Here is a 12,987-nt window from a genome sequence, read left to right as displayed (position 1 = left end):
CTTCTTAATTTTTACTCCATTTTACAAATATGTGATGTAAACACTTTTTTGAAACTCACGTGTAATATTTTTACATTTTGATATAAATATTATATTTTACATTAAAAATATTACATTTTTTCATAAGTAATGTTAACAAATGTTTGTCACTTGTGAGGAGAATATACTACTTTTAAATCAAAACATAAAAATATTATATTTTTTTAAAAGTATTAAACTTTCCAATATATATAAGTAATAAATAAACATTTTATTTCTAAGAGCATCCTCATCATTAGATATTGGTCTGGTTTTTGAGGAGTTCATCCTGAAGGGGAGGAAATAGGAGGAAAGAGGGAGAGAAGAGAGAGGAAGGAGGGTCTTTGATGAAGAACCAAGGTTTTTGTTAACTTTGTGGGTCTCACCAAGAAAGAAGACCTGCCATTCCTACCTCGTGTGAGGCGAAACTCTCGCGCCCAGTCGGGCGTGTGTAGTGCACGCAACTGGGCGCGTAAATATTTATTTTATTTTTTTTTGTTTTTCCATATTTTAATTTTGTTTTTTCCTTTTCTTTTTTCCCTCCCCTCGCATATTATTTTTCCTAATCACACCTGTAAAAACTTCTCAAAAACTACAACAACGGGTGCAATCGTTATGCTGTGCATCCGTATGCACCATGCATGGTGCATACGGATGCCAAAACAACGTCGTTTTTATTAAAAAACGCGCGTCTCCCCTTTAAAAAAAATTCAGGTTCGATTCTCAGCAACAACATTATATTGTACATTCATTCTGGAATTTTAGTTCATAGATTATGGAATTATAGTTCATTGATTATTGAATTATAGTTCATCGATTATGGAATTGTAGTTCATCGATTCTGAAATTTTAGTTTATAGATTATGAAATTTTAGTTCATTCATTCTGGAATTTTTAGTTCATAGATTAGATTATGGAATTATAGTTCATCGATTATGGAATTATAGTTCATCGATTATGGAATTATAGTTCATATGTTGTTGCTGGGAATCGAACTTGATTTTTTTTTTTAAGGTGAGACGCCCGTCTTATTAAAACGACGTCGTTTTGGCATCCGTATGCACCATGCATGGTGCATACAGATGCACAGCATAATTTGCCCAACGGGTGATGCTCTAATTAGTATTATATTTTTCAGTATAAGTATTATATTTTTATCTTGACCCAACCCGTCTCACGAATAAGGATCCGTGAAATGGTCACATATGTGATTTGACATCAAACTCAATTTGATGGTAAAACTTATTTGATTAAATAGTTAGCGAGATTATATATACCACATAGTTTTATTAAAAAGTTAATTCCACTTTAGCTCCATTGTCTTTGGTGACAATTCCAAATTTTGTGTATCGTTTTCATATTTATGTTTGAACCCATGACAATTGGCATAACTCTGATACCAAATTGAAGCATGTGCTCTATCTCAACTAAAAGGCTAAGCTGATAGTTGGATTGCATATTTATGTTTAGTGAAAATTTCAATTTTGGTCCTATGACTAGCTACCGTGGTCTTATTAATTTCAGTTCATGACTTTCAAAAGTGTCAATTTAGTACCGGAGAAAAGGCGATCGCCGAAAATGGAGAAAAGGGAAGGACTCGTCAGAGAAGAAAAAAGGGGAAGTAAAATAACTAAAATACCCTCATTATTTGATCAATTAAATTTTTTTGGTGAAATTTGACCGACAATTTGGTCGGAGTGACAAAAATTACATAGTCAAGATACTAAATTGACATTTTTGAAAGTTAAGGACTGAAATTAACAAGACCCCTATAGTCATAAGATCAAAATTGAAATTTCCTCTTTATGTTTATATGTATTATATGCTTAACACAACTGTTTAATTGGTTTAGAACTTTATTAAAACTGGTTGAAAAGTAATTTCACTAGGTAACAAGTTTTTTTTTTTTAATGCTATGGATTCTCTAACATCTTCACACTAGAGTTTCAACTTGAGACCTCTCAGGTGAATGGTCACAGTTATACCACTCGATGGCACAACATTTGTTCACTGTCTAACAAGATAAAAAATTAATTATAGTACTCCACATCATCGTATAGAATAATTCAAATTAAAATTTTGACTCGTTTTTCCTTTATTTGGACTAGAATATGGTTAAAAACTGCCATGTATTAAACCAATGTCTTTAATTATTATTATTCTTTTATTGCCCCTAAAACAGAAGGGAAATTTAAAAATAAAAATAAAAATAGCCTCGAACATGTAACACAAAGAAATCAATGGATAAAATTCTCATTCTTCGAGTACTAAAATAATATATTTGTTCCTTTAATTAGCATTTGTTTCTGACATCCCAGGAAAGGGGAAAAATATATTATAGCTAGGAAAAAACAAACATGTGAAATTAGGGGGGTAAATGATGAGTCGAGCAATTTGTGAGTAGCTCGGTCACACTTTGACTCGAGTTCGATCAAGTTTATGTTCGAACTAATTCATCTAGAGCTCAAATGTTTTAGGCTTGTGATTCGTTGAGTAACTCACGAAATATATATATATATATATATATATATATATATATATATATATATATTATAATGAAAATAAAGGATTTGGATTTCGCTTTTAATTACTTGAGTTTTGAGACTGTATGTAATTCGTATTTCTTGGTTTCATTATTTTACATGGGGTGAAAACGAGTCGAGCCGAGCTCAAGCTCGAGTTCGGCTCGGTTATGAAACGAACAGGCTTGAGTTCGAGCTCAGTTATGAAATGAACAGGCTCGAGTTCAAAGCTGACCGAGCGAATATATATATATATATATATATGTGTGTGTGTGTGTGTGTGTGTGTATCAGGGCCGGATTTTAGGCTGTGCAAGCTGGGCTACCGCACAGGGCCCCCAATTTTAGGGGGCCCCAAATTTTAGAGGTTCAATATTTAATTTTTACCTAGCTAATTTAAAAATAAAATTAAAAGTTTTCAATTGAATTTAAAATGTTTGATGAAGAGATGATAAGAATGTGTATTTATTATATTTTAACTTAGAGGTCAAAGGTTCGAAACTTGCATATATTAATTTTAAAAATTATTATTTTGATAGGGCCACATTTATTTATCAGAATAGGGCCACAAAAACTTAAAATACGGCCCTGGTATGTATGTATGTATGTATGTTTAATGGGGTTATTAATTGTATTTAAAGATTTAAAGATATTCACCATCTTGCACTCTTGTATGTTATGTAATTTTGTGTATTATTGGCATGTTAATTACTTGTAATCATCATTTGAAATAAAATTACTAAATAAATTTTAGAGTATAGAATATTGCTTTGCAAGAATTATTGAATTAAATATTTTGATTCATTTGTTCCGATTCGATATATGTGTGTGTGAGTATTTAATTGTTATACATGTTTGGATATAATAATCACAAAATACAAAGATTTAAATTTTTTTATCCAATTTTAAATAGTTAGATATAATTATTAAAAGACATTAAAATTTTTTGTCAATTTGTTTAGGCATAAAATTAATTAAACAAAGTGCATTATAATGCGGTTGTTTGATGAAAACCATCTTTCTTATCATGTAAGGATTAAATTTGTATATTATTATGTGTTGTTGTATATAATAATTGAGTAAATTATTGGGACAGGAAGTTGGAGGAATATGAGAAGGTAGGAATGAAAGAGACAGGTGAGAAATCAAATTCAAAATTTGGTTGGTATATATTACTATCGGTTACGTTACTGATTTTATGTGACTCATAAAAACACCCCAAAAGTTTGTCAAATTACACCACTTGCCATGCTATCCGATCATCCCTAAAGTCAAACCGACATCCCTGATATAAGTTTACAAACATTGAGAAAAGAACTTCATATATGATGATTTATGCTGTTATACTTATTATTATTATTATTATTATTATTATTATTATTATTATTATTATTATTATTAAAATACATTTTTTAACATCCGTGGGAAGGGAAACCTGGGATTTACACGGGAAATTCTAATCGCCAACGGGAGCATCGTTGACGAGGGAAGCTTTGTTGGTCTTCAAGTAAAAAAAAAACTTTGACCGAAGTTGGTAGGGAAGCTAAATTCGGGCATGTGTATGGGGCTTGCACAGATGATTTGGCCAGAGCATCTGCTGTCTTGTTAAGCTCTCTGTAGATGTGTTTTATTTTCACTTGAGTAAATCTCAGGAATTGCTTTTGGCAAGCCTCGATAACATTATGGCTATTGCCCCCCCCCCCCCCCCCCCCCCCACTTTCTTGCTTTTAATGAGGTAATTCACCATAAGCTTGGAGTCTGATTCTATTACCATCTTCTTGAAACCCCTTTCTGTTGCCATTTGGGTGCCTTCTAGGATGCCCCATGCTTCCACTTCAAGCACACGCATTCTCCTAGGGATTTAACAAAGCCCAATATCCATTTACCTTGGTCATCACGTAGGATCCCCCCACATCCTTCATTTTTTCCTTGACCGACTACACATCCATCGAAACTTTGCTTCCCAAAGCCCCTTCTCCCATCTTAGCAAACTAATTCCATCTCTTCCTAACACTTGCTATAAAAACATTATATATCTATTCACATTGGTTTATGATCCAAGCAACCTTGAAGTTCAGGGGAGGATCCTTTTGAGAGAACATTAAATCGTTTCTCCATTTCCACGACCACCAGAGGATGATGGCGAATTTCACACCCCACTCGACGTTGTCATCATAGATGGAATTATTATGGAGGTTTCCGGCGAACCAGTCTTGGAAGGATCTCTTGTAACACCCCCATTTTTCTAACATTTGAGCCTAGTATAATTCACATTCTTAAAGATTGAAATAAGGATAAAGATAGGGTTTATAGCACACTAAATAACCAAAATGAACAGTAATGGGGATGTTACCGCCTTAGCTGTAACAACCCAAAATTTCATTTTATAAATCCAGTATTAAGAAATTCCAAAGTAGCTTTTTCACTCCATTAAAAATTTTTGCGATCAATCGGTGTTTGAATAAAATAATTTTGTCGCATTTTTAAAATTAATTCGACACCGAAGAAAGGAATTCCATTCGAAAATCCCTAAGTTTTCGGGTACTTCGCGTACCAAGATTTAAATCGAGAATTTTATCTGAGTGAGACCGGGAGAATTCAAAAAGAAAATTTTGAACAAGTGTTCATCCATATAGCTTTTGGGAAAATTCACTTTCAACCCCAAAGTAATAAAAGATAACATTCCTAGCCTATGGTTCATGTTACATGGTGGACCACAAGACATCCAAAATCCCTTATTGATTCATCTTTTAGCTTGGGAAATTACCCCTTTGCCCTCAACCAATCATTGTGAATCATCTTAGGGTTTTGAACCCTATATAAACCCCCTCATTCCATCTCATTTTCCTGATCTCATTCTGTAATTTTGCATTTCCTCTTTTTAATCAGATTAACTGGATTAATCAACTGATGAAAAGGACTGACTGATTCAGCGATGAAGTCAGTCAGTGATAACATATCATAGAGATGTTTAAAGAAAAGATAACAGCACAAGCAAAAGACACATGATGTTTACCCAGTTCGATACAGTGTGTATCTACGTTTGGGGGGCGATCACATAGGCGTCCAATCCACTAAATCATAATCCAATGTACAAAGGTAGATAAACAATAATCTCACCCAAGTGCCCCACACAAGGTACATACCCAGTCTACACAGGTTTAGTGGATTGTTGAAGGTGGAGAGCCATGCATACAGAAGTCTAATGAAATCCCTTCACTTGGAGAGCCAACTCTGATGCAGTCCACTTCAATGACGCTCTTTACAGTTGTTCCCACGACAGTGTGATCACAGTGTCCTTTCGTTTAAGCAGCAGTAATTCTTCTTAAGTTCGTCATCTTAATTACCATGAACATGTTGTATTGAGAAGAGGCATGATAATCAAAGATCTGATCTCATAAAGCTGATGTGGAGTGTTTCTTCTTTCTAAAGGCGTAACGCTAATTCACTTGGAATGAGGATACTTATAGATCCGTCGATAGAACACTCCTTCCATAGATGTCTTTGATTGTAGATGGTTGGACAATATTTGAAGAATGTAATCTTAAAGATTCGGTCCATACCTTTCCAAAGCAGATACGCTGATCTTCTTTCCAAATCTGTCTTCTGTAAAACCGCGTACAGCTTTTAAGAAATCAGCTTCCTAAAACAGATCTTCAGTGTCAGTCCTTCTGTTGTTGTGTCTGATTGATCAGTCCTCTGTAGAACAAAACTGACACTAAGCTAATCCTATCTTAGTATGCCATAATAATATTGCCAATTATAAGTTGGGGGTTTTTTCGAGCAAATAAAACACTAACAAACTCCCCCTTTGGCTATTATTTGTCAAAACAACTCGACTACATAAAAAGAAGTATAATACTGCAAAAGACTAAGATAGGATATAAAAAACAAAACAGACCCAATATTCAATTACATAGAAGAGATAAAAACACAGCATACACGTCATGCTGGATCAAAACAAAGACAAGAAACATTTTTCAAACAAGAGATGCCATCACAGTCAATCGCCCAGCTAGGGCCAGAAGGTACACAAACAACTCCCCCTGAGTTCATACTCACCCTTTTTGCCAAAAGAGAGCCAAAGCCAGGTCAAGCGTTGGAGGGAGTCTCACTGTCAGACTTCACAGGATCAGCAGCAGTGGCCTCAGTCAGGCTTAAACGAAGAAGAACAGTGGCCAATTCCGTGCGAGCCCCTGTTAGCTGTTTAGCGATTATGCCATGAACTGTCTCAAGCTCAGAGACTCTCGCCTTCAATTGGATAGAGAGTTGAAGATCTCGTGCATGTGGTGAGTCATCCGCCACTGTATCAATCTCAGGATTGGAGGGGGCAGTCACCGGTGTAACATCGCATATATGATCTCCAGTCAATAGACGCCGGTCAACCGTGTAGAGAAGGGTCGGACTGATCACCTCACTCGCCATAGGCTCAAGGCCCTGAGATGTAAGAATTCCAAAGATCAAATTAGGAAAGGGCAGCCGTCATATTTCAAAAATGCATAAGGGGCCAATGTGAGTCCAAGAATACTTTCAAAAACCATAAGCATGTGGTATATCATTCTTTGATGCATTGAGAAGTAGTAGAATTGTTGCATGCATGAGATTGATGCATGAGAGATATATTTATGTATTATCTATATCGGTGAGGTTTTGGAGGATACCGTTTGGACTATGTTCCTCTCGGGAGATATTTATGGACATTGCGGTCCCAGTATATGTAACGCGACATATTTCCACGTTACGAGGTTGGAAACTTCCCATCGGGCTTGGAATCCTGGTTAGGGGGTGCGCACACTAATAGTTCGATACCTGATTCCACAGAGTTTGAACCACAGAGTTTGAACCACGAGATTGGTTCCGTAGACGGTAGGAGATATTGGGTCGGAATTATGCCGTTCCCGATGGGGTAAGTCACACTTCTGTGAAGCCCTAAGCCGTCTACGAGCATAAGAGAAAGAAAGAGAGTCAACAGAGACTCAAGAAAGAGAGTCAACAAAGACTCAATTATGAGAGTCAATAAAGACTCGAGAGAAAGAAAGAGAGTCAAGAGAGACTCGAGAAAGTGACAAAGAAACCTCCACAGAAAGTACTCTAATTTATAAATGAGTGTATGAGTATATTATTGCACTAGATTGCATATGAGTATGAATATATTGTTGCACGAGATTGCATATGAGTATGAATATATTGTTGCACGAGATTGCATAAGAGTATGATTACATTGTTGCACGATATTGCATAAGAGTATGATTACATTGTTGCACTAGATTGCATAAGAGTATGATTACATTGTTGCACTAGATTGCATAAGAGTATGATTACATTGTTGCACTAGATTGCATAAAAATTATGATCATAATGCTATACATGTTTGTATGCGTATAGAGCATCGTAAAAGATTGTTTAATGAGAAGTTGAACTTGAGATATTCCTTGAGCATGATTATTGAGTTGTATTAGAAGCTCCACTTATCAAGTTATATGATAAGAATATGAAAGCATGTAAACACCTGTTATATGGTCTTTTAGCATGAATCTATCTGTAAGCATGAATTGCATGATAAGCTGTTTGAGAAGTCTATATGTTGATAAATCTACATGATCAGTCTTATACATATACGAGAATGCGAGCTGATATTATAGGGTGCAAGCATCTAGAAAGAATGTAATAAATCTTAAGATGATTTGAGATTAGCTTATTGCTATAAAGATACCAAATGTTTTCAAAGTATATGCTAGAACGTTTTACAGGGTTGAGTGTGGCTATACTTAGCTTTGTGCTAACAGGTGTTTTTTCTGTTTGTCTATGTGTTGCTTGCAAAACCCCTTTCAGGTGGGCCCAACAGTGAGAAGATATCGAGTTAGATTAGTCTCTTAGTTTGAGATGTCTAAACTCTAGTTTTATTTATGATGATGTTATGGATTTAGATTTATGACTTTATGTTGGATGATTGTTGTAGACTGTGTTGGGGTGACGTTTTTCCCCCTTACTTTTCCAGTTTTTACTTTTAGTTCCCAGACTTAATCTTATTTGTAGTTTTACCCACTTTTAGCCTGTGCAATCACCCAAGAGTGGTGGTTGTGGCGATGACACTCCCACTACTTATCTTCTAGTTTTCCGTTGTTTAGTCTATGTTAATGACTGTCTAGAGATGTAATTAAGAGTTAGAAAAGTGGGGTGTTACAAATTGGTATTAGAGCGATACAAACCGCGGGAAACTTAACAGACAACCAAAACAACTCCAAATCATCCAAATGCATAGCAACAACAATACAATTTTTCTACCACATTATAAGCATCAAACACTCAATAAACCAACAATTCTAAGCCTCAAACTAATGGATATCGTCACAATACATATTTCATATAACACTTAGGGTAAATAATAGATTTTGGGTTTCCATGGGTTATACCTCAAGCTTGATGTTTCCAAAAGCAAGAGCCATTACTCTAAGCCTCAAGAATTGCCTTCTTCTCCACTCCCTAGACCCCCATAACCAAGCAAAACAAAGAAATACACACAATATATCATACACATACACAAGAACATATATAATACTACATTTTATTTAGATAAAGAGAACTAAAATACATTATTCTTTAGTCATGTGATTTTTTAATAATAAAAAAGTGACAAGCACTAACATCAAGAATAGAAGATATGACTCTTACCCAACTAAATTTTACATCAGAAATTCCATCCTTAAATTCAACTTCTCCTAAAGCAATATCCAGTTCCTAAAATTATGTACACAACAGGAAAATTAGCTAAGTAAAATAATTTGCTAAGCTATTTCAGTAATGAAAAATCCTTCACCATTTCAAGTAAATTCTTAATGACAAATTAGAGAAGAAAAATTTGAAAGAGTAAGCATTGATCTAAAAGGTACTACCATGGTAACAAGTCTCATATCAGTCCCTGGCCTTATGACATCCATTTGACAAAGTGCATGCACAAGAGATGCCCAATCACCATAGGGAATTTGGGTTTTGAACTTTGGGTTAAAAGTTGGGTTAAATTCGGGATATAATACAATATAATAAATATAAAAGTATGATAGGTTCATTTTGAAATCAAGTTTTAAGAGAAAACTTGGCTATCAGGTTCACATGTTCATCTCAGATTGACTTTTGAGTTGACTTTTTGATAAATGAATATTTCTCTCAAATTGAGCTTTGAAAACTTAAATAAATATATAATCATTTTATATGAAATCATTTAATATAAGAATTTTGAAAATAAATATTTTATTTATACTAGTCATTAGTCATCGTAGGAACAAAATATTGTAAAAGATTTTGGTTAAATTTATAGAATATGCTTAATTTGAAGAGAAAATTTTCGGGTTGTTACATCTCTGCTCTCCTATGTCTAATGCTTTCCGGAAGGTAGCTATCGTAGGACAACTTTTCCCTTCCCAAACCCACTAGACTTTATCTCAGCGCGGATCCTCTTCCTTACAAGCTCTTTTGTCCAAGCAATGATGGAATGGTATGTTCTGTTCACCACCATCCCTTTGAACTCCACTCTATCAAAGTAGAACAACTACAAAATTACAGAAGATTATGTTAAAGAGTAAGAATTAGTTATCAAAAAATGTCAAGAATAAATATGCAAAACCGTAAGACATTGTATTATAGGACATCTTATAATGGAGCACTATATTCATAATTTAATAACTACGCATTCATAATCTCATAACAATATATTCATAATTACATAATTATACATTCATAACTTCATATTCAGAATTCTTAAAGTGCTTGTTGACAGAGTACTATATCCATAATTGCATAACTACACATCCATAACTGTGACAACCCAAAATTTAATTTTCTAAATTCGGTTTTAAGAAATCCCAAAATAGCCATTTTCACTCTATAAAATTTTTTTGCGATATAATCGGTGTTTGAATAATTTATTTTGAGCCACTTTTAAGTAAATTCAACACCGAGATTTATTTTAAATCCAAAATCCTAAATTTTCGGGTACATTGCGTACCAAGTTTTCAATCCAAAAATCAATCTGAGTGAAACCGGGAGAAATTTGAGTAACCTAAATTGAGTGGTTGTCTAGAAAGTATTTTTAGAAAAATGTATTTTGACCCCAAAACTCTTTTAAACTATGATTTTAGACTTTGGTCCATGAAGCTTGGTGAACCACTAGATTCCACTTTCTCATGCCTGATATTTTAAGGAGCCAATCCAAATTACCCTTTTGCCCTCAACCAATCATTGGCATTTATCCTAGGGTTTTGGACCCTATATAAGCATCACTAATGCTTTGTGTTTTCCTGATCTTCTCTCTTGCCTCTCCATTCCCAGAAGCTCTGTAGACAAGATGAAGAAACAGTAAGAGTTCTTAGCTTCCATTTTTTATCCATGCATTCATCTTCTCTCCTAGATTATCATTCCTTGATTCCAAATCTCTGAGGCTTCCTCCCTTAAGTGTTTTGGCGTGGTTTATTTGAGGAGGTTAGGTAGTAAAGGTGGTGAAAGCTGAGTAGAAAAGAGAAGGAATCCACACAAGAAAGAAGAACTAGAAGAAGAGGCAACAAATGTATAAGCCATGGACTCCCACCTCTTTTGATAGGCTCTGTGAAGTCAAATAAATGTTAGAATGAGTAGAAATGTTAGATTATTGATGTGTTTGAGCTATTAAGTGATCTATTATTGATCTATGATGTGTTGTTGAGGATTTGGGAGTGTTTGAATGCTTGAAATTGCATTTACAGGTTAAGAAAGTTCATCTGGTGCACAGGCAGTGTGCACCAGACAGGTTCACGGGCCTAGCCAACGGCCCTAGGCAGAGGCCGTTGGCCAGACCCGTGAAGAGGCGGCCTTAGGGCACGGCCTATGGCAAGGGCCGTGACCCTGAGTCGTGGCTTGGCGGGCCTCATCGAGCCCCGCCGAAAGCTCTGCCAGGCTGAAGGTGTGCAGTGTCCCGGCCCTTGTGGCTCAGCTACGTGTTGTTTCGGACCAGGACTCGCGGACCCTTGAGGCTCGGACACTCGGGATCGTCACGACGCACGAGTAGAACTTGATTTCATTGATTTTGGAGTAGGAATGAGTATTTTACAGTTGAATTTGTGAAGTAGAATGATATGGCTTGTTCTGAGTATGTTTATAGTGGTTGAAGTTATGAAGCATCAAACTTAGCTATCTATTTGAGAAACATGTCAATTGTTTAATTGTTAGACTAAGAAGTATGACTATTGTTTGATAAGTTTTGCTAGATAAACATGCCTAAATACCTAATATGATTTATTGAGATTGTCTGCCAAGTGTAGAAATGTTAAAGTGTACAGAGAATGTTTTCTTGAATGCTAGATTACAGTGAATGAGTATAAGTTGAGTATGTTGAGTTCAAGTGCATGTTAAATACTTGCTAAGTGTTTGCCAAGTTATGATTAGGTAATTGTTGAGAGTTCACAGTGAAAGAAGTTTTGAAGCATATTTTACAGTAAAGTGCATATTTGAGAATACCATGTTTTAAAATGCATAAGTGGCCAAAGTGAGCCTAAGTACTATTTTCAAAAACTCATATCTATCTTGGGAAGTCATTATCCTGTTGCATTGTGAAATTGTTGAGAAGTTACGTGCATAAGTTTGCATAAGTAAAGTGTTGCATGAGTTGAAATGCATGAGCTATACCTATATGTATTAGTGTGAGTAATCCGAGGTTTTGGAGGACCGTTAGGACTATGTCCTTTCGGAAGAAAAGAGATAAGATCGGATAGAACCGACAAATCAGTAAAAAGAGAAAGTAAAGAAAGAAACGGACATTGCGAGCCGACAGTTTTTATCATGTAACGAGGTAGATATTCCCGAGTTACAAGGTTGGAGACTTCCCGCCGAGCTTGGAATCCTGGTTAGGGGGTGTGCACACTAAAAGTACGATACCTGATTTCACAGAGAAAGCAAGCAAGAAAGAAAGATAAAGAACCAAGAGAGTGGTTCTGTGGGCGGGTTGAGTATTAAGCCGGCTAGATTGCCGAGCATGTAAAGGTCCATTCACGAGTGTGAAGGTCCTACCTCCCTCACGAGTTAGAGGTTCCGTAGATACAGATGTGGCGGATGCACGAGATTGCACCGTACGCTAGGGCTTCGCTGCGGCGGAGCACCTGCCTCGCACAAGAAGAGAAACGAGAAGTATGAGAAAGTTTGAGAAAGAAAGAAATCGAGTCAAGAGACTCAAGATAAAGAAATCGAGTCAAGAGACTCAAGAGAAAGAAAGAGTGTATATGTATATCTATCTATACTTACACTAAAAGCATCATGTTCGTTTTATTGCATGATCAAGTAGATTGCATTTTGAGTATATGATTGCACGAGATTGCATATAGAGTATATGATTGCACGAGATTGCATGGTGAGTATATGATTGCACGAGATTGCATATAGAGTATATGATTGCACGAGATTGCATATAGAGTATATGATTGCAC

This window comes from Ipomoea nil, unplaced genomic scaffold (assembly GCF_001879475.1).
Source record: "Ipomoea nil cultivar Tokyo-kokei standard unplaced genomic scaffold, Asagao_1.1 scaffold1031, whole genome shotgun sequence".
NCBI lineage: Eukaryota > Viridiplantae > Streptophyta > Magnoliopsida > Solanales > Convolvulaceae > Ipomoea > Ipomoea nil.
The sequence above is the reverse complement of the archived record's forward strand: the minus strand, read 5'-3'. Positions refer to the sequence as shown.